This window comes from Oryzias latipes, chromosome 23 (genome assembly GCF_053564925.1).
Source record: "Oryzias latipes strain Hd-rR chromosome 23, Olatipes_Hd-rR_3.1".
Lineage (NCBI taxonomy): Eukaryota > Metazoa > Chordata > Actinopteri > Beloniformes > Adrianichthyidae > Oryzias > Oryzias latipes.
The window spans coordinates 8,652,189-8,679,576 of NC_136259.1; the positions used below are offsets into that span (position 1 = coordinate 8,652,189).

The 27,388-nt window shown below is 41.2% G+C and overlaps 1 long non-coding RNA gene across 1 annotated transcript in view; it reads left to right on the forward strand.

Annotated features, from left to right (window-relative positions):
* LOC144989322 (uncharacterized) overlaps positions 1-23,215 on the forward strand; it is a 49,904-nt gene extending 26,689 nt beyond the window's left edge. The window contains exon 2 of the long non-coding RNA XR_013653464.1: positions 20,999-23,215. This is a non-coding gene — a long non-coding RNA (uncharacterized LOC144989322). The remainder of the gene's footprint in view (positions 1-20,998) is intronic.
* The last annotated feature ends 4,173 nt before the right edge of the window (positions 23,216-27,388 follow it).

Consider the following 27,388-nt stretch of genomic DNA (forward strand, 5'->3'; position numbering starts at 1 on the left):
ATCTAGACTCAAGACATTCCTGTTTAGCTGTGCATATAACTGAAGGGTCCTTATCTACACCTCTTTTCATTTTCTCTCCCCATTCCTTTCTTTTAAAGTAAATTTTATGATGATTATATATGTTTTTAATCTTTTCACTGTTATGTATTGTGATTTTAATGTGTTTTCCTGTTCTGTGAAGCACTTGGCATAACTTTCTGTATTGTGCTATACAAAGCAACTTGGCTTGCCTTACATGGTACGACGAGTTGTCATAGTAATAGCTGCCAAGGCCACAGGTCAGTGTTTTGGGATTGTTCACAAAAGAACTGTTTTTTGACGTATTCATACAAAGTACTCTGGATCTGATGTTTTGAGTATTTATTTTTCTTAATTGTTCAGGATTGGAAAAAAAAAACCTTGGTGGTGTAAAAGTAAAGGTTGCAAGACTAATAAAATGGTAAAACTCAATAAAGTTTTTTTAAAATATTTTGATCTTTTACTGTAACACAATGCCACACATGACAGTATCTCAAAATGAGGCTTTTTCACATTATAAACAGATCATAAGATTGATTAATTACAGGTCAAAATTAACAAATTGCTCAAAAAATTAATTGCATGACAGCACTTACATTTATTCACATGCACATACTTATACATACATGTTTACTAAGACATATGTATCTGTAATTTGTAAGATAAACACAATTTTACCTGCTCAAGTTTAGCATGAGCATAAATAACTTTATTTACACGTTCTTTCCTTACTGACATTTAATGTGCGGAATGTTGAATGGAATTGTCGAGCTTTATTTCTTATTATTTGGGTGCACATGAGGTGAACTTCTACTTAAGAATAGCACAGATTTGCAGTCAGTCTCCATAATATGCAAAGACGCCACACAGCATGGAGCCTCACAGAGATGGAAAAACCACAAAGAAAATGAGTTCAAAGGAAAAAAAAAAAAAGAGAGAGAAAAGCAGGTACCTGCACAGTAATGTCGATTGCAGGTGGACCTAAAAATACGTCTTCTGTTCTCTCTGCTTCAAAAAGATCCCAGCCGATAACGAGACTGCTGACTGGATTAGAAATGCGGCGGTTCCTGCCAGCGGCAGATGTTTGGTCCAGACTTCTGCGTGTAGCCATCACACGCTTTTCTGCATTCAGGGGTGGATTGGAGCAGACTTGCCAGAGTAAATCTGCAGTTCAAGGCAGAGTAACGTGTTGCTATCTCTTCGAGCTCAGTGGCCGCATATGTTTCGCTCAGCATCTGTTGCTGGACCTTAAATCATCGCAACACTGCGGTTGGTTCTGAAACTGTATTTACTTTAAATGTATGCCCTTTCTTGATTCTTTTTCACACTAAATTTAGTTTTAAAATTTTTATTTTAAAAGGTTCAATTGTGACAAAACGGTTAAAAAATGACGAAAAATATAAAATTCACTGGAAAAAACAAAATTCAAACAGTCCCAATGTGTTATGGTCACCCCAGAAGTTGATGTCAGGTTACAGCTCACCTTTATAGCAACTTTCTAACTGAAATATATCCTGTAAAAAGTATTTACCCCATCAAAATGACTTCATAGAGCCCTTCAGTCTGTCAGTTCTGTGTCTTCTTCTCCCCCAGAGGTAAAAAAATTCCAACAAATGCGCCAAAAAGTAATGCTCCGACGCTTATATTGTCTCTGCACAACCACACAACCACGCATTCTTCTAGGCTTTTATTTTCCCTGATTTATTTGACAAAAGCAGGAAGAACAGCATGAAGCTGCTATCCTGCAATATTTAAATTTGCTAACAAGGGAATATGGCAGGAATTTTACCTTCCCTCCACCCCCACCTCAACATAGTTTTCTATGTGAATTCCAGAGGCCTTTTTTGTAGACACTAATATGCAAAAAATCATTAAGCAAATGTTTATTATTCAGTCTTGCGAGGAAAAACATCTGCTCTTCCATTATCATCCATCTGCCTTTGCCGTTTTCTGCCAGCCCCTTCTTTCGGATTTCTCCCCTTAACCCGCAGCATGTAATAACTGTCATCTGCCATGCCAATGAGCCATGCAGGAAAACTGCCGGTCTTTATATTTATCTAGGCTAATCTCAAAGCCGTCACGGCAGCCATTACAGTGGGAAATTAGGCTGTATTATCCGGGGAGGCTGTGAGGGAGGTGCAGGAGGAGGAGAATCCCGTCCCTACGGAAAATAAATAAACAAACAACCCTCACCTTCGCAACAAAGTTTCAAAAAACAAAAATTAAACTTATAGTAACCCTTTAACACCGGAGATGTTGCTGGTGACACCTACATAGCACACTGTCAGGTACAAGTAGCGACGGGTCTGGCAACACCGACGCGTCGGCTGACCTGTCGAGGTCATAAAGTGAAACCCCGTTTCGGTGTGCGTGTCGCTTCAGGAGAGGTCACGTGACCGATACAGCCACTGTGTTGGTGTGCCACAGATGATTCAAACAAGGAAGCGCGTCTACCAGCAGTGTTGCCAAATTCTGCAGTTTTCACCCAATTTGGTGGGTTTGATTTTGAGGAGAGAATTTGATTGGGGCGATTTTGGCATCAATTTGGTGGGTTTTTATTAGTTTTACGAGTCTCTAAGCTATCTTTTATTTTGAAAGATATTTTATTTTGAAAAACTACCGGATCATCTCGGTAAGATTACTGTCACTTGGATGCTAAACTTTTCCAGCGGTGAGTTTAACAGAGTAGGGGGGAAAGGAATTCAATTTTTGATTCCCCGGATGCGCGTCCAGCTTCCAGCTGTTGAACAATTCTCGCTCTCCTGCGCCCCCGTATTCCCCGCCCACCTGTGTTTGACGTTTTATTTTACTGAATCTTTCATAAAGTTGTGTTGAATGTGGTGTTTTAATGAGGTTCGTGAAATTATTTCATAGTTTTAAAAGTGTTTTTGGCTTTTTGTTTCTCCTGTTCCTCTCAGCTGAGCAGAATACAATTCAATTTCAAACTGACTTTTATTTGAAATGAATCATTTTATGTTTTGGAGGTTAAATGTAGAATTTGTTCTGCAGAACTGTCAAACTTAAAAGCACCTCCTCAATGCTGGGGCATTATTGAGTGAGACATGGGAATGAGGAACTACAATGACAAATATTTAGTTTAGATTAAATTTAATAAATATATTAGCATCATTTCTTTCCTTCAACTGGGTCGCCTGCAATGACGTTTTTGGTCCAGCAGGAGTCAGTATTAAGTGACACAGTACCGACACAGTATCAATACAGTTTGGGCAATGTGCTGAAACGCTTCACGAGGCCTCATCTACCCATCAATCTGTAGGAGGCTTGATGAGCATGAAGGACCCAAAATGGGTTTATCATCAAAACAAAAAGTGCTGCCGAGCAGTGAAACACAACAAAACCGACTAAGGGCTAACTAGGCTTACCAAGTAAAACAAAAAAAAAGAAAAAAAATATAAGGGGAAAAGACGGTCAAGGAAATGACAGGATGGACCAGCACAAGAGGAAGGCAGAGACAAAACTTAAATACAAACAGAACTGACAAGACACAGGTGAAAAGGATCAGGGGAGATTGGGACCAGGGAAGTAAAACTTAAAACTAACACTTACGGGAAACCTTCAAAATAAAACAGGAAACAGAACTCAACTCATGACAGAACAAAAACAGAAGAAAAAATTAAGGCAAAAAACCCAAACCCTGACACGCTCAACCTGAGTCAGCTGATTCTGACGTTGAGAATAGTGGCTTGGGGCTCTTTGGGTCCCTGACATCAATCTTAGACAGCTGTCATAAGTAGTTAGCCCGGCAAGTTTAATTAAAACAAAAACTATGAAAGAAGGACGTTTCACTTCATTAAGCAGACCAACAATTTCAAGTAATACGGGAAAGAAAATGGATTTCCCTGCTGCTGAAAATCGTGAAATAGTTAAATGCCTTTGGACAAGGTATGAAAACCTCAGATATGTCATGAAAACTTGACCGTGATGATTGTACTATTAATTATTGATTCAGAGCACACAGGTTTGTGCAAATAAAGGAAGAACGAGAATGAAAATGCACCTTTTATCCTGATGCATTGGTTTGGAAGAAAATGCACCGGATTAATGCATCTGGAATCCCACGTACATCAAGGATCCTCCAGTGGCTTCCAGTTATCCGTAAACCTTCTATTCGGCTACCCCCGAACAACACTCACAAACAGAAACGGCTGCAGTGGGCCCAGACGTACATGAAGACTCATTTTCAAACAGACTTGTTGACTAATGAGTGCCGTGCAACCCTGGATAGTCCACGTGGAAGGAGTACTTTGGGTTTGGTGGATGGCCACCATGTCCCAACAAGGCTGCGGCCTCAGTAAAAAAGTTGTGTAGTCATGTTTCGGACCGCAATCTTAGGGAGAGAGCTGGTCGGCCAATGCACCACCATTGACAATGCACCACCCCATGCTGCTAGTAATACCTTTGCATCACTGGCCGCTATGGGCATGAAAGGAGATAAACTGATGGTGTGGCCCCCACAACACTATGGAGAACCTTTGGAGAATCCTGGAGCAAAAAATATCTATACGGTGGGAGGCAGTTTCCATCCAAACAGCAGCTCTGAGAGGATTTTCTGACATCCTGCAAAGAGATTCAAGCAGAAACTCAATGGATGCAAGAATTGTGAAGCTGCTAGAAAACAAGGCTCCCATGTTAAAGTGTAACTTAACCTATAAGGATTTTTTTTCCTTCTTTTTTTTGGAATAGCTTTTAATTTCAGTAAAAATTACCTATATATGCTGCATATTACACAAACAATCATTTACAGAGGCTGCACGGTGGCGCAGTGGTTAGCGCTCTTGCCTCACAGCAAGAAGGCCCCCGGTTCAAGTCCCGGCTGGGGGACGTGAAAACTCAACATCAATGGGGGACCTTTCTGTGTGGAGTTTGCATGTTCTCCCCGTGCATGCGGGAGAAGCCGGGGTCTCCGGCTTCCTCCCACCATCCAAAAACATGCTTCATAGGTTAATTGGCAACTCTAAATTGACCATAGGTGTGAGTGTGAGAGTGAATGGATGTGTGATTGGGGATATTCTACCCTGCAACAGACTGGCGACTTGTTCAGGGTGTCCCCCCTGCCTTCGCCCACAAGTGGCCGGGATAGGCTCCGGCAGCCCCGTGACCCCGAAAGGATAAAACGGTTAAGAAAATGAATGAATGAATCATTTACAGTATTTTATAAAAAATAAATGTTGTGGAACAGTGCACTGTAGGTTTTTAATGTGGTTTTCTTTTGGAGGTTTGTTCAGTATCAGTGACTTAAAAAATGATGCTGACTTGAATGTTTAAGAAATCCTAGAAAAATATAATGTGCATAGTAATTTGACAGTAAGATAAAAAGTGGTTAGTTAAGGCACCAATGGTTTTACCATGAAAATAAAGATTTATTTTTAAAAGTTTAGCTTTTTAATTTCTATCATTTTTTCATTTAAACTGAAATGCTGGAACCATTCAATAAATGTCTTATAAAATTATTTATTTTAATTCTGCAAATTGTCAAATGAGGATAAGAAAAAAAGTGGCAACACAAATCTCCCGGAAAGATTAAAAAAATTAAAAAAAAGGCAAAGTTTTAATCTTTGTAGAACATTATCAGCTGCTACAAAACAGGTATAAACAATTAGAGTGCAAGTTTTTTTTTTTAAATTAAAAATAATCTTAGCATTTAGGAGAATAACTAATTTCTTTCTAAATTTAAGTTTTAAAACTTTTAGTTTGCAAATTTTCTTGTTTTTTTTTGCCAAAACTCTGTTATTGAATCACTTAATTTATTTAAAGACAAATTAATCTACAATTTGTCTTTTTTGTTTATTTCTTATTTTATTTTAAAGATGTTTGTCGGTTCTAAGCAATAGTTTCCACATCTCATATGAAAGAGGCACAGTTTTATTTTGAAAGACCCAACACATGGTAAATTTTTTTCTAAGGTCAGACGTAGGAAAAACGGGAGGGGGGGGGCATCCATGGATGTCTACCTTTTGAAAATTCAGACTGTGTGAGGTAAAAGCACTCGCGTGGTCAAGATATCTCTTAAGTGTCTGAAGAGAAAAAAGAAGGTGTTATTTGTGGACGTTCCAGGTAAAGCTTTGACATTTTTTGTTTCACGGAGAGGTGTGAAAAGCGCTGCTGGGCGCCGTACCGTCCATCTCTTTGGAAAACAGGGGGAGGTCAGTGTGCTACAACCTCACGACTGTGTGCAGAGTGAAAACGCGCGGTAATCCTTCACAGCCTGCGCTAATGTGACGTCCCGACGAGAGACGGGAGACAGAGATCTACAGCGGCCAGCGGTGAAGAGTAGCTGCTGCCAAATGCACCGAGGGCTAGATGAAGACGAGCCCTCGCCATCTGGGCAGCTCGGGGCGAGGCTGAAAACAACTCCCATCTCCATCACCGGCTCTCTTCAGCTCGTATCCTCACTTTGTTCTTGATTCCGATCATCTTTCCTTTTTTTTCCTTTCTTCTTCTGGTCTTTCATCCCATTAAACTGTCCCATCTTGAACTCCCCCGTCTCGCCCGAGCCGCCGTTTTATCCACATTTAGCAAGTTCAGACTCCATTCCACTCACCCCCTCTTCACTTTCCCTCAGAAGGATTTATCACTCTTAATTATCTCAACTATCACGCTTCATACCCGGCTTGTATCTAGCATATTTAATCTAGGATTCCGCAGGGCTATTAGTTACACTCAACATGCAGAAGCAAATTGATTTAAGGAAGCAGGATTTGCTTGTTGGGGTTGATGGGTTTAGCTAAATAGTTGGGAGAAGGAAACCAGAGGAAGCCAAGAAAAATGAATAATAAAGAAGAAAAAAAAAATCACAAAGAAGTCGCACTTTTGAGAGAAATTGATTTAACAGAGTATGGGACCATCTGAAAATGCAAACTAAATAATGCCATAAGCTGCAGTAGCTACCTGCCCTTGCCACATCCCAAATACCCCCTTGTTTTACCTGCCCTTACAGTACCCAGCAGAGAGGAACAAGTGGGTCTCGGGAGTGTTCTGCCTGAAGGTAGAAGGTTTTGGTGGACCCTAGATTGGTCCCAGATCCCCTCCTCATTTTTTGATTGGAGTCGTTTGGCTGGGAGGAGGGGCCGCCGGCATCGACGCAAACCTTCTCAACGACTCTTCTTGTTCCGGAGGTGGACCTGGACGCACCCCAACACGTTCCTGCGTCCAGAAGGATGCTGAATGCACCCCAACCCCTCCCTGCTCCAGATGCCTGTCCCGAGCCGGCCTTCGCAGACTCTGAGCCCGAGCCGGCCTTCGCAAACTCTGAGCCCCCTGCCGTTTGCTGGTCGGACCCGCCTCGCCGGACTGCGCGGCTTCCCGGCCGTCCCCCAGACTCTGCTACCTATGGCAGCTCGTTCACCAGACCCCCTCCTCCTTGGCTTTGTTGTGGAACTTCTGAGCGGTTCCTTGAGGGGGGGGTTATGTCACGGTTTTAGGTTCTTTGTTTTTGTGTTTCGGTTTGCAGCTGCTTCTTGCCTTTCACTCTCCCCCTCTGACACCCTGATCAGAGCTGCAAGTTAACATAAAACCTTTATTTTTTATTCCAAAATGGCTGTTTTCCTTTTTTGCTTTTGGGCCACCTGGGGCTGACGAACAGGTTTAGAAGAATTGGCAAAAGCAGACGTTTGGATTTCCTTGGTAACAGAGGTTTGTTGTTAACCACGCCCACATTGTTACATCGTTCCTTTCAACTTGAGCCAGGGATACGTGTATTCAATAGTCACACTATTCAGATTACAAAATGTGCAATTAAGAAAATGCTACTTTTGCATGCTCGCCATGCTAACGCCGTTCAAAACACACAACTTTTAATTCCAACATTTTTTCTCAGGTAGCTTCCCAACGATACTTGAGAGGAGGCGGTACATTGACTTTCCTAGGAGGGGTTTAAATTTCTACCACCGGGAAATGTGTACAATTTTAACGTTTTCTTTTCCCATATTGTGGGGGAATGTAAAAGTCGCACGATGTCACACTTTGCCGCATAATGCCTCCCAAGCGGTATGTCTTGTGGCCAACCCTAAATAATTTTGTAATTTTCCCGGACACGTGTTTTGGTTTCGTTGTGGATTTTGAAAAAAAAACTTTTTGAGGCTCAGATGAGATTTTGGTTCCATTCTTTTTTTTTTATGGGTTATAATGTGATCATTTCCCAAAAATGTTGCTCTAGCAATAGTTATTTGAAAAATATTCAACATATGAGCCTAGTTATTCTAAAAAATAATACAGATAAGTCACAACCTTGGCCACACTGATGCAAAGAACGCAACTTGTGCACCAAAAATACGGTGAGGAGCGGCTGCATCTAAGTAATGGAGTTTTGACTTTGCCAGAGTTCAGGGAGATGCAGCTGACTGCATAGAGATGGGTGATTTGGAGGGAAAAATTTAAATGTATGGTTTCTCGAGACAGTTTAAAAAAAGAAAAAAAGTACTTGTCCCTAATTTACATGGCAAAAACATGTTCAGGAGAATTATTTTTGGTTTGGTGGGGAAACAGAAAAAGGAAACAGATGTCTGTTTAAATGTCATGTTTGTCGCCGGGGCTGCGCTGACATTTGAGTCCCCCACACTTCCACCTCTTGGATTTGTGCGCTGTGAGTCATTACCCGGAATCAGGTTGAGTCAGAGCCGCTGTTGTGAATAAATATGATTTAATTGATAGCTGACCTCTCACATTAACCGATGGGACCAACGCCAGTTCGACTCCTCCAGGTTTGTGCATCGCTGGGTTTCTCTTCCTATTCTCATACGCGGAAACTCCTACTGCATATGCAGTTGGGGCAGCTGCTGGCCACGGATATTGATAATGGCATCGCGGACGCTCGGCTTCTTGTCCTATTAATCACAGCAGCCTCGGCGATGACCTTTCTCCGAGCCCACTGCGTCGAGCTGAGCTACATCCCCTTGCCTCCTCTGCTCCCCCCTGGGGAAAAGCAGGCTAACATCGCTCACCCCGTGTCCGCTAATGTCAGCCCCGAGCCAGGCCGCAGCAGCTCCCCGGACCTGGCCGGCACCCCGGACGCAGCCCCAGATAACAGAAGCATCGATCACTCAGGAAGCTGTTGGTTGGGGGTGTGGAGTGGTTGTGTTAATGCAGGTTTGCAGGCGTGTGTGTTTTGATGCAACACCAATTGAGACCGGTGAGCCTAATTAGGCTTTGCATTTGGGCCTAATGAGCAAATCAAGACCCATCATTGATCAAAGCTCAACTAGTCCTGAGGTGCTCTCTGATTGGTTTAAGGTCTTCGCCAAATGTGCCTACCTTTGATTATAGTTCTCATTATTGTAGCCGTTTACCTGAAAGTGACCTTGTTTTGTTTTTCACGTCAGTTCAAAGATATTTATTTCCACATGGTAGAGTGCTTTCCGTTAATGTTACACCCACAAATTTTGATTACTTTTTTTGATTTTTTGACAACCCGTGTACTAAATGTCAAGCTAACAGCTTTAACCCTTTAACACCAGAGATATCGCCAGAGAGGCGTAGATAACACTCGCTCTTTGACATACAAAAATGCTTTGATGCAATTAACGTGAATAAGCCAGTTCAGAAAAGTGGATTTTCATATTGGCTTTATACTACTATGTAACGCATCACTAATTGAAAGTGTTGCATATCTGTGCAAAGGTGTTTTTCTTGATCTGAATGCCCAGGATGGCAATAATGGTTTAAAAGTTATGGTAGCCAAAAGAATCAGATTGTATCGTGGCTCTTCTACCCTTAACACAATCATTCATTTTCATATCAGGTTTGTACCAAGTGACCCATTACTACTTTAAAGTTTTCCATAACAGCATAAATACACTTTTTCTGCATCAGAATCAGCTGATTTTCATTGATTGCATAAACGGTTGAATAGTTACTGTAATTGAAATAATGCAAACACTGTTGTCACTGAATGGACCAGGGCCGGCCATCTTGTTCCTTTCGAGAAGAGCCACAACCCTGTCTGTATTTCAGTTTGATTTGATTGTTGATATTGATTTAAAGTGGTTTATTTGAAGCAATCAAAGCAAGAATAATGCTCAAAACATTACAATCATCAGTTATACATTCATACAAAGACGTACCAAACATAGGATAATTAGACATTAAATTAAATATTGCTTGAAAGGGAGTGGGAGCAAGCGAACTTATATAATCTCACCCCTGTTCTACCATAACCTTTTTTATTACATGATTTTTCGTTACCCGGTTCATAACTTTTATAAGACAGAATTAAGAATCCTTTAGTATCAATAAATCACATGACAAAGATGAATTACTTACTTATGTAAAAATAGACATAACTGAATGATCTGCATGTGCTACGTTGATTTCCAAAATACATTCATTCATTCATTCATTCATTCATTCATTCATTCATTCATTCATTCATTCATTCATTCATCTTCTATTCCGTGTATTCCCTTTCAGGGTCACGGGACATGCAGATCAGTTATCGAAAAATATTCGCTGATTAATTTCATTAGAAAAATCCTGACTGTGATTAAACTATATCAGAAAAAATAAATATTACACTGTTTCCGAAATCAGCATAGCATATGCAGATCAAGTATCAAAAGTATCAGATTATTTTTTATCAAAAGAATATTATTAAATTAAGCCTTTTTAGCATCCAGCGTAAAACATTGCCAAGTTTACCATGCGACTTGTTCGCTGTGGCGACCCCTGATGGGAGAAGCCGAAAGAGGAAGAAGATTGTAAGGTAATGCTGTGGGGGGAAAAAAGGGTCAATATACTGTCCATTGTCCAAGGTTGGTATTCCATCTTTTGCTGCCTGATTGACAGCCGTCCTTCTGGGTTTTGCTGTAAGGTTTTGCTGTAAGGTCTGCAGACATTGTCAGTGTCCTTGTCCTTCTGCAGATATTATCAGCCCAGCTGAAAGTTGAGGTCAAGTTGTCGGCAGGTCAGAACTCTCTGCTGATGAATTCAGGGCCACTGTTGACTTTTAGAGATAGCACGGATCCCAGGCGCCATGTTTCTTGAATTTATCTTTGGCTCTTTGATTTATTACTGCATTTGTTAGCTCAGACATCTGTGATCACACTTCTCCAAGTCCTTCATGTTGTTGAAAACCAGAACCTTGGACTGGTCCAGTGGACCAAGTGGTTTGACAAGGATCCTGCAGCCTTTAACCCAAGTGTTCAGAATCTGCTTACGCTTCCTGAGAAGCCTGGCATGTTGGTAATTTTACCATTTCTTCTGCTCAGATGGTCGTTTAGATAAACAGCAGATCCTTTCAGATTTGGTTCATCAATGCTAGCTCTTGTTCCTGATTCACAAACCTGATAAGGATCGCTGGTTTTTCCATCTCCTTTCTCCTGGGAAGCGGAGAAATCATTCCACTAGGTGTTCCAGAGTCTCCCATTCGCACCCAGGTTCTGGAGAAATGCTAGCAGTGCTAGCGCTATGCAGCAATGCTACCTCCAGCTGAATTTAGCTTTGCCTGAGGTTTAATCTGTAATCCAGTGAGAATGACAGTAGTCATCCTTGCTTGTTGTTCCACATCGTCCAGTCTTTTCTCCATAATGTTGACCAGTTTATCTCATTGCTCTTGTTGAGCTTGGAGTCTTCAGAACTCTTCCGCACCAATGGAGGAGTTAGCTTTGCCTGAATGCTGTTCACCTGCTCCATGAAAGTATACAACGCAGCTTGGATGTCTTAGAGGATTTTTTCAATGTCATCGTTGTCACTAGTTGCTTGGTTTTTCTTCTGGGCCACGGTCAGCCTTTTTAGGAGATAATCAACTTTTAATCTGTTTGAACATTGTTGTGAGAGCTGCCAAAGGCCCATGTGTCCACTTTGTACCCCAAAACCAGAAGTTCTCCCTGCCCAGCTTACTCCTGATTAGTAAGGTCAAGTCAGACTCCAAGTCCAAGGCTGAATACAATGCTTTAGGTAGTCAGCATTAAGCAGTCTGTGGAGGGCTAGAAAACAGGCAGAGTTGTGGCTCTTCAAGGATTGGTCAGTCCTTGAATGATGGGGTTTCCTGAAATGTTTCTTGGACTTGCTTTGGATCAGGGTGAGGCCCTGGTAAGTCTGAGGGCTTCTGGGCCAGAAAAAGGAGTTTGTGGTCTAGAAATAGGTGCAGAAGGGAAAGAAGTGTATTGATACCAATCCAATCCTTTTAATCTGAGAAAATAATCTCACAATTGCGAACGGGCAAAGGTTGGACGATTGGCGACAACTGGTGATCGAAGGGAAAGGAAACTAGACTTTCAAGTAACATGAGCTAAAGATGGACCAAGTCACAAAGCACTACTCTTTATGCTACATACACACCGGAAATGTTTATGTTCCTGAAAACACTAAACATGTTTTATTTTGTTTTTTACACACTGTAAGCCTATAGTGTTCACACAGTATGGGAATACATATCTGCCAAAAATTGAAAGGGCGTAAAGACAACTAAGCGGGCGTATTTAGAAACTGAGTGAGTGAACCTTAAAATCGTGCAGGCGCAATTCTAACCAAGCGACCCCGTATTTTACATCTGAACGGCTGAAATCCTAACTGAGCAGTGATCTTGCACAGTCAATTCTCTTTTGCGCCCTCACCTGGATTTACGCTCAGTGTTAAGGGGGTGTGTTTGTCACTTGGGGGCATGAACCGTTCTGGTTGATCTGATTGGCTAAAATTTGCATGTCAAGCAGCGGGGCGAGACTTTCATTTTGGGGTTTTAATAGAAAATGAACGGCGGCTGTAAAGTGGATTAAAAGCATTAAAACGGTAACGAATGCAGTGATTTTCACATGAGAAAAACTTACAGCACAAAAAAACCTGCTGCACTTTCTTACCTTGGTTTTGGGTCGTTGGTTAATGTTTTAATCCACGTTACATCCACCGTTTTTTTATTTTTATGAATGCCTCTAACAGGGAGGGGCGCAAACAAGTTTGACACAAAGAGCCGACATTTCTAACTGTGATAGTCAAAGAGCCACACCACACACTGACCTGCCAGACACACACACACAATTAAAGCCATGTTATTTCCCATAACCCCCTCCTCTCCTTACAACAGCGCTGGATTAAACAGGGCCGTTTCAGTTTTGAGTGTTTTTTCTGTATTTAACGTTAACACATACCGGTGAAACGTGCATGATGGTGTGTGTTTTAAAAAGGCGGCGAGCGCAAAACTGAGTTGGTTGTGATTTATTTTTTCAGTCATCAATCAGCATTTAAAATCCATCAAAGTCCTCATCTTCTGCATCTAAAACAGCTAGGCTACATTTCTACAAAACACGCCAGCTTCCCTTTCCTCATCATCAGAGTCCGTCTCTTTGCCGTGCGGCTCCACAGAACAGTGAAGGCAGACACCTCAGGCCAAGTTTAAGTCCTGCAGTCCCAAAGTGTGGCGTAACTCGCCGGCGCTGCGTCCCGGTAAGGGAGGGAGGATGGACATCTTTTCATTGACATCTGCTGGAAGTTGCAGCGCTCAGCCTCGTGTCGATCTTCCAACGCAGGCAACCTCCTTTTCCGCGGAAACTCAGCTGCTGCTGCGTCTTCTTGTCTTGTCGGAGTTGGTTTTCCAGCGTCCTCACATGCGAACCATGGATTCATCATTTTAAATTCTCTGGCAGCTGAGGTTCGATAAGTTAGAAAGATCTTCACAGATTCAGACTTCCTGCTTCAATAACTCTTCTGATCAACGTTCAAATGGGTCAGCAAGTCTCTCAATCCTTTTGTATTAACACAGAGTGAACCACAAATGCATTTCTAAAGAAAGATCGTTTTCTTGCCTTTTAATCAGAATTGTTTGCTTCAAGCTGTGAATGCAGACATGCAGCAGACGGCTGTCAAAGCTTCAAAGCTATTGAGCATTTTTGACCAAATCTGATCAATATTTAAATTTGAAAAATTCCTAACAATAAACAACGTGAATTATGACATAATCTTTGTTGCAGTAGGACAATAAGGTCATGATTAGTCAGTACAGGTTTGGTGACAGAAGCTTTAGTATCTTCAGAGCTATTGTGCATTTATGTTATGATTCATATCTCTATTAAATTTTAAAAAACTATAAGCAATAAAGTAGAGGTTGACTTTCAAACAAAATTTAGTATAATAATAATAATGTAGCATGACTATGCTTCATTACCAGTTCATATAAATAGACATGTATTCGCTTCTTAAAAGTTTACTGATTTTTACAGAATGCTGTTTCACAGGGTACGCACTTTATTGACGGTCCCTTGGCAGCCGGCTCGCTGCTCTGTTTGTCTTCACAGCTTGAAACGAACAATTCTGATTAAAGGGAAATAAAAACAATCTTTTTTCTTTAAAAATGCTTTTATAGTTCACTCTCTGTGTTAATACTAAAGGATTGAGATACTTGCTGACACATTTGAAAGTTTATCAGAAGAGTTATTGAAGCAGGAAGTCCGAATCTGTGAAGATCTAATTTAACCGAACTGCAGCTGCTCTATTCCCGTGTTCCTCCGCGTAGCTGATAGCTTGCAGTTCAAACTGTGCCTCATAATCGTGTCTCTTTGCATTTCCAGGGTTTCAAAATCAAAGTTGTTCTGCATTATGCTCATAACTGTACCTTTGTACTATGGGGGGGGGGGGGGGGGGTCTTCTTTCACGTCCTCTCCTCTCTCCGTACCGTCATCATGCTGATCTCTCCTAGATCCTCTTTACCGAAGTACCACAACAACACATTAGGGCCGCTCTGTATATTTTGGAGAAAATGTAAGACTTTCACCTTATGGTTGTGAAAATACTGTATATAGAAAATATGATAAAAGGCAGAGACCGCATGCAGCTCAAGAGCCGCCTGTCAGCCCCCCCTGCTTTGAGAAATGACAATCCCGCCCCTCTGCCTCGCCGATAAGACATGCAAATTTCGGCCAATCAGATCAACCAGAAAGGTTCCTGCGCCACAAGTGACAAAAACGGCCCTTTAACACTGAGCGTAAATCCAGATGAGCGCGCAAAAAGGAATTGACCGCGCAAAATCACTGTTTAGTTTGGATTGGGCCAGCCCGGTTTTAAGGTTGACTCACTCAGTTCCTAAATTCGCCCGCTTAGTTGTCTTTACGCCCTTTCAATTTTTTGCAGATATGTAATTCCATACACAGGACTGTCGCTACCCGATACTAACACATGTACTGTATTTTTGCGACCATAAGGCGCACTGAACTCCAAAATGTACGGTGCGCCCTATGGTGCGGTGCCCCTATTGTGTTGTTGCATGACTTCGGTAAAGAGGACGTCGGAGAGGACAGCATGAGAACGTTAAGGAGGGAAGTGAGGACATGAAAGAACACACACCCAAATAGTGCAGTGCAGGTATGAGCATTTTGTACAACAACATAGTTTTGGCAACCCTGAAAATGCCACCTGCAAAGAGACACACTTATGAAGCACAGCTTACACTGGAAGCTTTCAGCTACGCGGAGGAACATGGGAATCCATCAGCTGTCAGAGAATTCAAGATTAATGAATCTATGATTCGCAAGTGGAGGAAGCTGGAAAACGAACCCCGACAAGTCAAGAAGACGCAGCTGATTTTCCGTGGAAATAAGGCGAGGTGGCCCGAGTTGGAAGACCGATCTCATGGCCGCTGTGAAAAAACAGCGGCCAAGCAAATGAACTCTGAGCTTGCTGTCATATCGGCAGGCTTGATGGAGGGACTCCAACCGCTGGACATTGGTGTATACAGGGCATTCAAAGTAAGGTTGTGAACGGCGTGCGAAAGGTGCATGACGGATGGTACACACAGTTTCACTAAGACTTGGAGGCAGCGCTGGGCGAGTTACGCCACAATTTGTAAGATGGAATGTAGATGCTTGGGCTAACGTGTCTGTTGCCACTGTTCTTTGAGCTTTCGCTAAAGCAAGCATCCTTCATGAGGAGCCGCATGGCAACGATACAGACTCTGGCAATGACGAAAGGGAACCTGGAATGTTTGATAGAAATTTAGCCCAGCTGTTCATTTTAGATCCAGAAGATGAGGACTTTTGGATGCTGATTGATGACTAAAAAAATAAATCACAACCAACTCTGTTTTCCTCCCGCTACCTTTTTTAAAAACACACACTAGCATGCATGTTTTAATGTGCCCAGTGCACCTTTTGTATGTGTTAAATACAGAAAAAAGCACAAATAACTGAATCTGTGCCCTATAATCCGGTGTGCCCTATGGTCGTGAAAATAAGGTACTTACAGTTGGACGCTTGGTGCAATATGTCAAAGCAGTGCAAATCTTGTGAATGTTGCTCCAAGCTTTTTCTTTCATAACTCTATTCTGATGACAGACTTGGTACGATATAATTCCATCCGGGCACAGACCAAAATTAATTCATTTCTTATCCATGATTAATTTTCAACTGTTCGGAACTTGTAAAGTTTTGCAAAGGAGCTACACAAATGTCACTACTAACTCAGAGTTCGTGCGGTTGGTTGAAATTCAACTGGTTTAATTTTTGACACAATCCCCATGGATTTTGTACTAAGAGCAAGAAAACTGATTTAAAAAATAGTGATGAGTGAATGGGAGAGATTTGAACTCGGAAAACCAAAACATACATTTTTTGACTTTTTATTTTAAGAGGTCGCTGCGTTTCCAGGCCTCGTGTGAACGTAGGGTGATGACGAAGATAAATTACTTGATCTTAATGAGATCCTGAATGACAGGAGGCATAGGAAGTTCCAAACATGGTCTTACTACGAAGCTTAGGAAGAGGGGGATTTCTAGTTAAGTAAAAAGATTAATCAGCTTAAATGTTCAATGGCAATAATTTTAAAAACACATTTTCTTGTTGTTATTATATAATGATAAAATTAGCTTAATAGAAAGAGAATTTGCCCTTTTTTCTAGTTGGGTTTGCAAAAATTTTATTGTCCTGCCTGGTTTTCAAAATAGGAAAGGGAATTTTAATACTTCATGTATAATAGATTATTTTTTAAAGGAGGAAAAGCAACTAAAAAATGTGGTTGTTTGACCTAGGGAAATCTTTCCCTCAGTCAGCATGTTGAGGGCGGTGTGCGGTGAGTGCCAACTGAAACCCTAAATGAGCTGAGCTTAATGAAGGCAGAGAGCACTGGGGTTGAAATCCCAGTTCACTCGGATGCTTATGAGCGGGTTTTGTGTCTGTGCACACAAATTTTCCATTCCAAACAACAGGTGCTGCATCAGCCAGACAGGATGTTCCTGGATGCTGTGGGAATCCCTCAGGCCTCAGCTTCCTGCTGCCCGGCACAGCTGCCAACAAGCTGACTTACAACGAAATGTATTGACCGGACACTGACACAAAAATCCACGGAGAAAAACAACCACTAGAGCCAAAAATGAAATAAAAATGCAGAAGCAGTTTAAAAAGATGAAGCCTGGACAATACCATTTTTTTTTTAATACATCTGTGATTTTTTTGTAATACAGATATTGTGATGCCTTAAAACTATAGAACAATAAAAAAATGTCCTGTATATTTAATGTAAAATTTAAATGACTGCAAAGTCATTCCATGGCTCAACTCTTTAACACTTGAGCCTTAAGCTACAGTAACTCTTCAACAGTTGCGTCGGTAATCTGATATGCAAAGCCGCTTTTCTCAATAGCCGCGTTTACATGGGCAAAAGTAATCGGAAAGAACGCCTGATCGGAAGAAAAATGTGTCATGTAAACACGTCGTTCGGAATACTCTGCCCCGATCAGACTCGTTCGGATCAAAATTTTTTTCCGATCGAGATAGGTGGGTTATACCGATTGTTTATCCGATCGTGGAGCATATAAACGGTTCATTACGATCGTGTGTCACTACTGCTCTGGTTTACGTCAAGCATTGACGGTGTTTCGCTGAGAGAAAATTTTGGAGCGCATACGGGACCGACCAGCTGCTCTGCGGACGCCCTGCGCAAAACGCCGCTCCGCTCTCGCCCCGCTGGCTCTCCCCTCTCTTTCACCCCTCACGAGGGGGATGTGGGGGAGGAGCACTTTGTGGGCCCGGACGTCTGGACCCGGCACCCGAGCTCTGCGTTTGCCCATGTCGGGGCGGCCGTGGTGCAGCGGTAGGGCGGTCAACCCATGATCGTAATATTGCAGGTTCGATTCCCGCCTTGCACGCCCCCGAGTCGAAGTGTCCTTGGGCAAGACACTGAACCCCACCTTGCCTCTGGTGTTAGGCGGGTACCTGTGTTTGGCAGCGGAGCGGCCACCAGTGTGTGTATGTGTGTGTGACTGGGTGACTGGGTCTGTGACTGTAAAGCGCTTTGTCCTTGTAGGAAGAAAGGCGCTATATAAGTATACGCCATTTACCATACGCTATGTAACCGCAGCAAGTGTCAGAATCGGCTGATTCACGTTAATCATGTAAGGGGTCAAAGATTTATACCATGTGAAAGAGTGGGCATTGTTTAGGAGTCGTCAGTGCAGATGTTGAAGGGTTAATTTGGTGGATTGCATTTCTAAGTGTCATTCTGGTAAGTCCATCTAGTTCTCGAAATAAACATTAGAACAAAAACTGTAAAATTATTTGCAGGATGTAAAATACATAGCACAAAGACACTGAATGGTTTTTGGTTCACTATCCAAACAAAAGTTACAAGCAAGTACTTAAAGTGTTTAAAGGTTACAATTTAAACCAAACCAGTTTAAAGTCACGGAGAAGTAGCAATAGTTTATTGGAAAACCATCTTTTAATGCAGGGGTGTCAAACTCATTTTGGTTATGGGGCCACATTCAACCCGTCTGATCTCAAGTGGGCCGGTTCAGTAAGTTACAGGCAAAATAGCAGCTTTGTTTTTTGTTTTTTTACTTAATTGGAAAACATGCCTCAATCAACATGGCAGCCTAATCATTTCTTATTACACATTCATTCACAGAGGCCAATGGATCTTAAATAAAATTAATTTCACTTGAAAAAAAAAGGTCCATTCAATTTTATACAGACCAAATATTTTACATCTGACACTGAAGCAATCCGATTATACACTCAAGAGGGGCTACGGAAAAAAATGAAACACCTGCCTAAAATGTAAATGTCCAAACCATTAAAAAATTTAACTAAATTAAACTTGCAAACATTTGTGAACATAAGAGTTTGGAGTTAACCTCCCATTCTCTCCTGAAACTTCACCAAGCCATCAATATCAGGATTCAAATCCTGCGCATAAACACATTTACTGTCATTCAAGTGTGCAAAACACAGTGGCAACACCTGCCTACATCCTGACCTTTAATGGGGCACTATCAGTGACCAAACTGACGTCACATGACCAGTTCACTCCAACATCGTCCAGCACAGTAACTAGAGAGCTGACTATGTCATCAGCTGTTGTTGTGTCCAACAACTCCAGAAACTCCGCTATGACGGTCTCTTCAACACATCTAATAAATATGCACAGCTGTATATATCTGTGATGTCGGTGCTTTCATCAATAGCGACCGTAAATGCAATAAATGACTGGATTCCTTCATTTGGCGCCCAAGTCTTCTCAGAGATGTTGTATCTGTAATCGTTATCTGTGACAGACTTATGCTAGCAAACGTCGACTGCTTTTTGGGATACAACCGTTCTGTAGCCTTCAGCATTTTTTAACAAGTTCACCACCCAATAATGGTTTGGATGTTTGCACCAACGTTTTTTGCAATAAGGTAGCTAGGTGTCACTGCTCCATCACTGACATCACAGCTGCAGTAAATGCAGACAGTTATTTATCAGTCCAGCTAATAGTTGATAAATCTTATTTTTTTTAACTGCAAATGGTGAAACTTTTCTTTACGGTGAGTCTCATTGTGGTGGTGAATGTTATATTCTCTGAGCACTGTGACCTGCTGATGACATACCAAGTATGCAGGTTTTGAATTCAGCTCTGTGAACAAATAAAACTGTCAAATTTTCCTGCAAAGCTCAGGACTTCACTTCAACCTTTTTTTTCTTTTTGCCAACATTTTGGTCTCTTAATTGTGTCACTACTGATCATTCTCATAGCAACGTAACATTGGTGAGGCTCACAGGGAACCAAACTATTGCCTACTCAGACGCAGAGCTGTTAGGCTTTGCTTTTGGCACATGCAGAGATTTGCTGTTTCTCCTGTTTTGCTTTTCCTTTGCTCCCCCTAGTGGCGAAATTGCGCATTTCGGTTTTTTCTTTAAAAAATCATAACTCGCCACAGGAATGGACTAGAAACATGCTTTCTTTTTTAAACGTGCTTTTGATTTTTACTCTTCATGTCTGGGCCAGACTAAAGCACATGTTGGGTCGGATACGGCCTGCGGGCTGTATGTTTGACACCCCTGTTTTAATGCATGAATCTTGTGCCACTAATGAAAACAATTTCATGACAATGTCATTTTTTTTCCAAGAAACTGATTTTTTTCTCCAAAACTACGACACATTACAGTACTATTAAATAAAAAAAGAGGCAGATAATTAATACAGAAATCGTCAGACTATTAATGTTGTATATTGTTAACAAATATAATAATAAATAAATATTCTTAGGTAATGTTTCTCGAAAGGCTAATTGGATTAACATTTCAAGGAAAATCACTTCCTTGAACAAGTCATGCAAAACAATAAGTCCTGCTGCAAGACAATTAATTATAATGATACTTTTTTTTTGGCCTGCAATAGACTGTCAAACTGTTTGAGGTTCACCCTACCTTCGCCCAACAGTAGCTGGGTTGGGTCCCGTAGACCTGTGACCCTAAAAGGGATTCAGCAGGTTAAGATGGATGGATAGATTAATATTATTAATAATAATCCATTTTATTTAAAGCACCTTTCTTGCCACTCAGGGACACTGAACATTACAGCATAAATTCATCACAGTAAAATCAGCCAACGGACAAATGGGCAATAGAAGAAAGGAAGATTTAAAGAGATGGGTTTTGAGTCTGGATTTAAAGATAGGTAACAAGTCTATGATACGGAGGTCAAGGGGGAGAGAGTTCCATAGTAGATACCATGACCCAACTTCAAGAAAATGAATTTACTGATACTTCTTTTTCCCCTGGAATAGACTGGCGACGTCTTCGTGTCAGGTACGAGGCTTGATGAAGGACCCAAAATACAGAGACGGGCTGCCGCAAGGTTCCAAGGCAAAAAGGTGTTTATTTCCAAACAAAAAGGTGCTGTTAAGCAGGGAAACCAAACGTTGGGGTAACCAGGTAGACATGGGACAAGACAGTCAGGGAATTAGACGGTATGGACCAGCAACGAGGAAGGCAGAGAGAAGAGATATATACAAATCTATAAACAGGACTGACGAGACGCAGGTAAAAAAATGATCAGGGGAGATTGGGACCAGCGAAGTAAAACTCAAAACCATGACATGCAGGAAACCTTCAAAATAAAACAGGAAGCAGAACTCAAATCATGACAGGAACAAAATGGAAGCAAAAACTAAGGCAGAAACCCCCCAAATCATGACAGTTCGGGGTGTACCCCTCTAGGGGTGTGTTCTTTTTTATTTTTTTTATTTATTTTTTTTTTAACTTGTCCTGTCCAACAGCTGGGCAGGCAGATGAGAACTGAGGGCCTCTTGTGTTGGACATATTTTACTTTAACAACAGGGGTTATTAATCTTCAGACAAACCAAAGGTATGTCTGAATAAACCCCTTTTGTAATTGAGGTCAAACGTTATTAATTTCAACCATGTTTGAAAATCTTTGGTGTTGGACCGGACGGAAAAGGAAAGAGGGATGTTAGAGAGAGGGGGAGGATAGGAGGGTGATAATAGGAGGGGGGGGGATAAGACCATGAAGCAGCATTGAGCACACAGGTTTACTGGTTGTTTATCATTACGGTAAGGTTCAAATGTAGTACAAAAAGGGCGGGGCCTGTCCCCACACACACTGAAATGTTATCAACACACCTGCCAGCTGCAAAAATGTCCACATGTCAACATGTGCACAAAACAGATAGTGTTCACACACGCATACCTATGCCTTTAAACCAACTGCCTTTAAATCTTTTATTCATTCAATCATGCAAACTCTTAACCCCACACCCAGACCCCCGCCACAGCAGCAGTGGCAGCCGGAACCCTCCAACGCCACATGGCAGCAGGCAGGGGAAAACCGCCCCCCGGGCGACCAAATCCGCCACCCAGGCCAGGACCAGCAGGACCGCCGCGAGGCCCCCAGGGCCAGAGAGCAGGGAAGCACGGGGGGAAAGAGAGCGCCGCCCCAGCCCAACCAGGAGAGCAGCCCCCCCGCCGCCCCGGAAGAGCCCAATGCAGGACCCCACCCGAGAAGGGCACCCACAGCCCCAGACAAGCACCCCATCACCACCCAGGAGTTCCGGGCATCCCCCCGCCCCAACCCCAGGTCGGAGCCGGGACCCCCCAAGGGGGACCCGCTCCGCACTCCAGGCAGCCACCCACCCGGCCCACGGTTGGTCCAGGGAGGAGCAAGGCAGGGGCCAGCCACCCCCACCCAGGAGGGGAGCACCCCGTGTCAAATTGTGTCAAACCTTTTGCTAAATACATTTAATTAAAAAGCATGACATTGATGTTAATTTATATTTGATCGTGCTACACGTTTTTCCTCATTATTTGCTTTACTATGTATGTTTGTGTTTTAAATGCACACATTTGTTAGTGTGTGGGAATGAGTTGCATTTTTTCTTTATTTTTTGTTTCTAGATGGTTAACTCTGTCTTAAAGTCCAACCCAATGGGAGCAGAGATCTTCAAGGAGTGGGACAAAACTAAAACTCTGTCAGATGTAACACGAAGGCAGATGGTGAATATTCTGGTTGCAGACATGACATCTGCATATGGGTGAGATGTCACACACCACAGTGATCGATGAAAATGTGGTTAAGAAAAAATGTAAATAATCAATTTTTTATCTTGTTGTAATAGGAGGTATTCCTCTGATAAGTGTTTGCACCCACTATGGTCTTGGAATTGTGACCATTTTTACCTTTCTTTAAGATCCATACACAAAAAATGGATTAGTAAGTTCTATAGACTTTTGTTGTCCATGTTTGAATGTATTCTTAGTCTTAGACTTAGTCTTTTGCAATTTTTTGTGTCTGTCCATGTGTGTTTATTCATCTATATGCATCTATTTACTGCATGACGAAAATCCTTTGTCTAATTAGTTATGCTGTCAACACACTATACTTTAATGAACATTTGCAAATTGTATTGAAGAGCAGAGAGATACATGTTTTAAAGATTGTTTTATCATTTTTGTAGTGCAGTTAAAATAAATGCATTTCAACTAAACACTGTCTCTTTATTTTAGTAATCTAAGGAATGCACCTAAAACCAGGTCAGTCTTCACAATGACAATGTTCATTAACCAACACCCCAAAATGAGTTAATTTGACTATCTGGTATGGACTCGTAAAGACACTTCAAAAATGTTGAAATAAACTGACAAACTGACAGAGTCAAACTGGTGACTATTTGGCGTTCAATAACAAACTCTGACTATGCTCATTTTTAACTCTATGTTCAAGTGTTTAAAAAAAATCTCAAGACTGACCAGAGATGGTAAGTTTGATATTTTCAACACAGACAGAGTTAAAAAACAAAAACAACTCAATCGTAGTGTAAAAGGCTCAACACTTTGTTATTTTGACACTTTGTGGTGTGGACTCATACAGACACTTTATCCCTTGTGCTATCCAAGGCACTTTAGCATTGGGAGTGGGGTCATCTGGACCCCACAAGACAGTGCGCTGAATCTGTTTTCTTCACTGCTGTCCATGGATTACATGAAATTCTCTCGACCTTTATCCGCCTTGTCATAGTAGGGATAACACGTCAATGTAAGGGTGGGGTCATATGGACCCCATAAGATAGCACAAGGGCTAGAAGAGTTGATTTTGACTCCTGTGGAGTTGAATCAACATGGTAGAATTTGCGTTGTAAGATGCTTTATTTACATGACAGTTGTACTTCTCCGTTTTCTCACACGCAGAAGGATGTGCACTTCTCCGTCTTCTCACACGCAGAAGGAAGTAAACATCTTTGTCACAGCTCATCGCCACAAGACTGGCCTTTTTACAGAGCATTGTACACATGACTGTAATTCATCAGATCAATGGACTGGAATCTTTTGCTGGGAAGTTCAGCAATCCGCGTTTTTGTACTGGCAGCAACGTAGCACAAAGTTTCAGTTCAGTAACAGTCCCAAGTAAAAACTAATGAGCACAGGTCTCATTATAAGAAAGATTGTGAGGCAGGCTGAACATTTAACACAAGCTGATTCTCAATAGATCTTGTTACTTTAGTGCGGTGTAAAGCTGCTCAAAGACGCTCAGTGTGCCATACTGCCAACTAGCGGTCGGGGGTCTAAGAGTCAGATGCTGAAGGACGCTCATAAGTAATTAAATAAATATCATCTTGACAGCATTTTACACTGATGCAAATTTTACCAAATGAAAAATTGCAGTATATATATCCAAATTGCTTTTCCTTACACCCCTATACCTCACCTTCGCCCAAATGTCGCTGGGTTGGCTCTGACCCCAAAGGGGATTCTGCAGGTTAAAACAATGGTTCTGTCAATTCCTCTTTTGATCAGGGTGGGCAGTTAAGGCCACGTGCCTGTCTTCTGATAGACCCCATCCCTTGCATTGTGACAGGCCAGACACACCTGATCTAGATAATTACCAGTAGGTGAGGCACAGATTTGTTGAGAAGAAGGTACCAGGAGGTCTGGAGTGTCTCACACCTACTTCTGAGAATGAACAAGCTCTGTTTTTATTATTATAGACAATAAAAGCAGACACTTGTTCAGTCCTGTGGTTATTTAGGCATACTTGGCTCTCAGAATATTTCAAATGACTCGCTCGGTTGCAATAGTGAATTGTACTGCTCGTTGTCTAATAAAGTCATGAAGGGAAGCTAATCTAATTAATAACCAAATGACTATTAAAAGCATGGCTCAATTTCTGGCGTTTATTGCCTAAAAGACACAAAAGACAGATGAAGCTTTGGCAGCTCTTTCCTGGCTGAGTCGCAGCTTTCTTTCTCTCCGTCCTCCCAGTTCTGATCCCTGTTATCTATTTGATTGACCAAACCCTTTAATCACACAGCTATCTAGAGGATGGAAATGGCAGTGGCTGGATAATTAGCTGCTAGATAATGGATGCCTTTTTTTTTTTTTTTTGTGGCAGCGACCCTCTTCTCCCTCATTCACTGGTCATTCCTGGAAACAAGTTTCTAGTTAATTGACTATTCATCACCAGCCATCTGATGCTCGTAGAGTCGCTTTTTTGCCAACACTTTCACCTCCCTGCACACGAAGTGCCCAAAGATCAGACGGCACACTCACAGAGAGTGTTAATTGACAAACACAGGATGTACACACAAGGACAGATGCAAAAGAAAACTGGCTGAACTGCATTAGCATATGAATTCTCGCCCTGAGGATTTAATCTACATCCATAAAGAAATTAGCTGTTGATTTAGTCGCTTTCGCGCTTTTTAAATAAAAGGTTAAGAAATGGGCTAATAGCAAACTAGAATAACAGATGGGACTGTTGTTGTTTTAAAGTGTTTTTACAGCTAAGAGTAAATTCTTGTGTGTGTATGGGGGGTGGGATTACCATGAAAGTGTTGCTGTATTTTCTGCACTTTAAGCACTTTATTATTATTTTTTAAAACGACAGTGCGCCCCTTATATAAAAAATAGTTTTATTTGTCCTTAGCTACTGACATTAAAGTGAGAAATAGTCAGCGCTTTGTCAAAATGTCAGTGTTTTTTTGAATGAGTCCCAAACAATGATGGAATTTATTGTAAATATGCTAATGCAGCTAATGTGTAGTAGCATTTGTTTCTTACAATTTCTGAACAAATTTGAGTGTATTTGTAAATATGCTAACGCAGCTAACTTGCGGTGTGTCTGTAGGTGTGTATTTATTTATGTTTTTAAATATGCTAACGTGGCTAACTGGCGGGGTGTTTTCTTTTGTTTTTTTTATATGCTAATGTGGCTATCTTGCGGCATGTCGATGTGTGTTTTCTTTTTAAGCGGCCCTAACAAGGTTGGAAATTATTATAAATATTGTATCGTGGCTAACTTGTGTTGGACTGTTTTTTACGTGTTACTCAGTGTATGTCTGAATTCCCACCCTAACCCCTATATAGTGCACTATATAGTGCGTTCGCCATTTTATAGAGCTGTTCAAAAGTACAATTCCAATATCGAGTGTCCTGGAAATTTCCCAGAAGTCTCTGCGAAAAACCAGTGTGCATCGATGCTCACTAGATCAGCAAATATAGACCACAATGCATTGCGTTGGAACATATTTTATCGAAAGAATGTATTTAAATGTTTTTTAATAAACTCTCAACATTTTTATCTTCAGAAAACAGTGGACTCATGAATAATCTTCACAAAAAGGCTCCTTTTCATTAGATTTTGACTTCGTAAAATCGATGATGGCATATCCGCCATTAAAAAAAAAAAAAAAAAAGTGAGCATGGTGTCCAACACTGCACTAATTTGTGGTGTTGCACTGTCATGTGAATGCCTTGTTATTGCAGGTAAAAATGGCGCACATGAAAAAACAACGGGGTTAGCTTGATGAACAGAACGTCACATCAACTGCTTTGACGCATCTCTTGCCTCTTGTCCCATCTGGTTATTGTATAGTCATATCATGTTTTCTGACTAATATTTTACATCATGCATTCTGTAATCCAGTGCACCTTTTACAGGAAGTGTAATTTTGTACGTTTATATATATATATATATTTTTTTTTTCTACTCCTACTTTGCTTTCTAAAAAATTAGATAAATGAATAAATACAAAACTCGTGCCATCTTCCAATTCATTTGTGTTTTGGAAAATACAGGGGCCATTTTTTTATATTCCTGTTTAGCGTTTGCTGAAATGGTCTCACTGGACTTATCTTTCTGCAAAGGTTTGAACTTTGATAGTTTAGAGAGAAAAGTGTGAAAATGTTCATGTCTGTCTGAGAAAAGTGTTTAGAGTCTGTAATTATTGTTAGCAGATTTTACCTATTGGGGTTTATTTTTACAACGTATCCCCTTGATCAATAAAGGAACAGTGAATTGTTAAGACCTACCTTCCCTCATAGTTGTAAACAGCTGATTGTGAAGTAGTGAGCATTAATCAAAGATTTCAGTATCAGGCTGTACATGTTTTTTTAGATCTGACATTTTGAACATAGGAGTCAATGGAAAAGTAATTTGGTACTTTGAGGTTAGATTTAAATCTAGGAACAGAGGGTGGAGGCTTGGTTTAACTAGCTTGTGTTTTTATCTTTATGTAGCTGACCTTGGAATTGTAAGATAATTCACTAACTTTCTAATGTTAATAGAGAAATTGGTAATCAACTTGTTAATTTATTTCCTCTTATTAACTTAGTTGTAAATACTTTTATTTTTCACCCAAATCTTAATTTTTGTGTCACTTCCA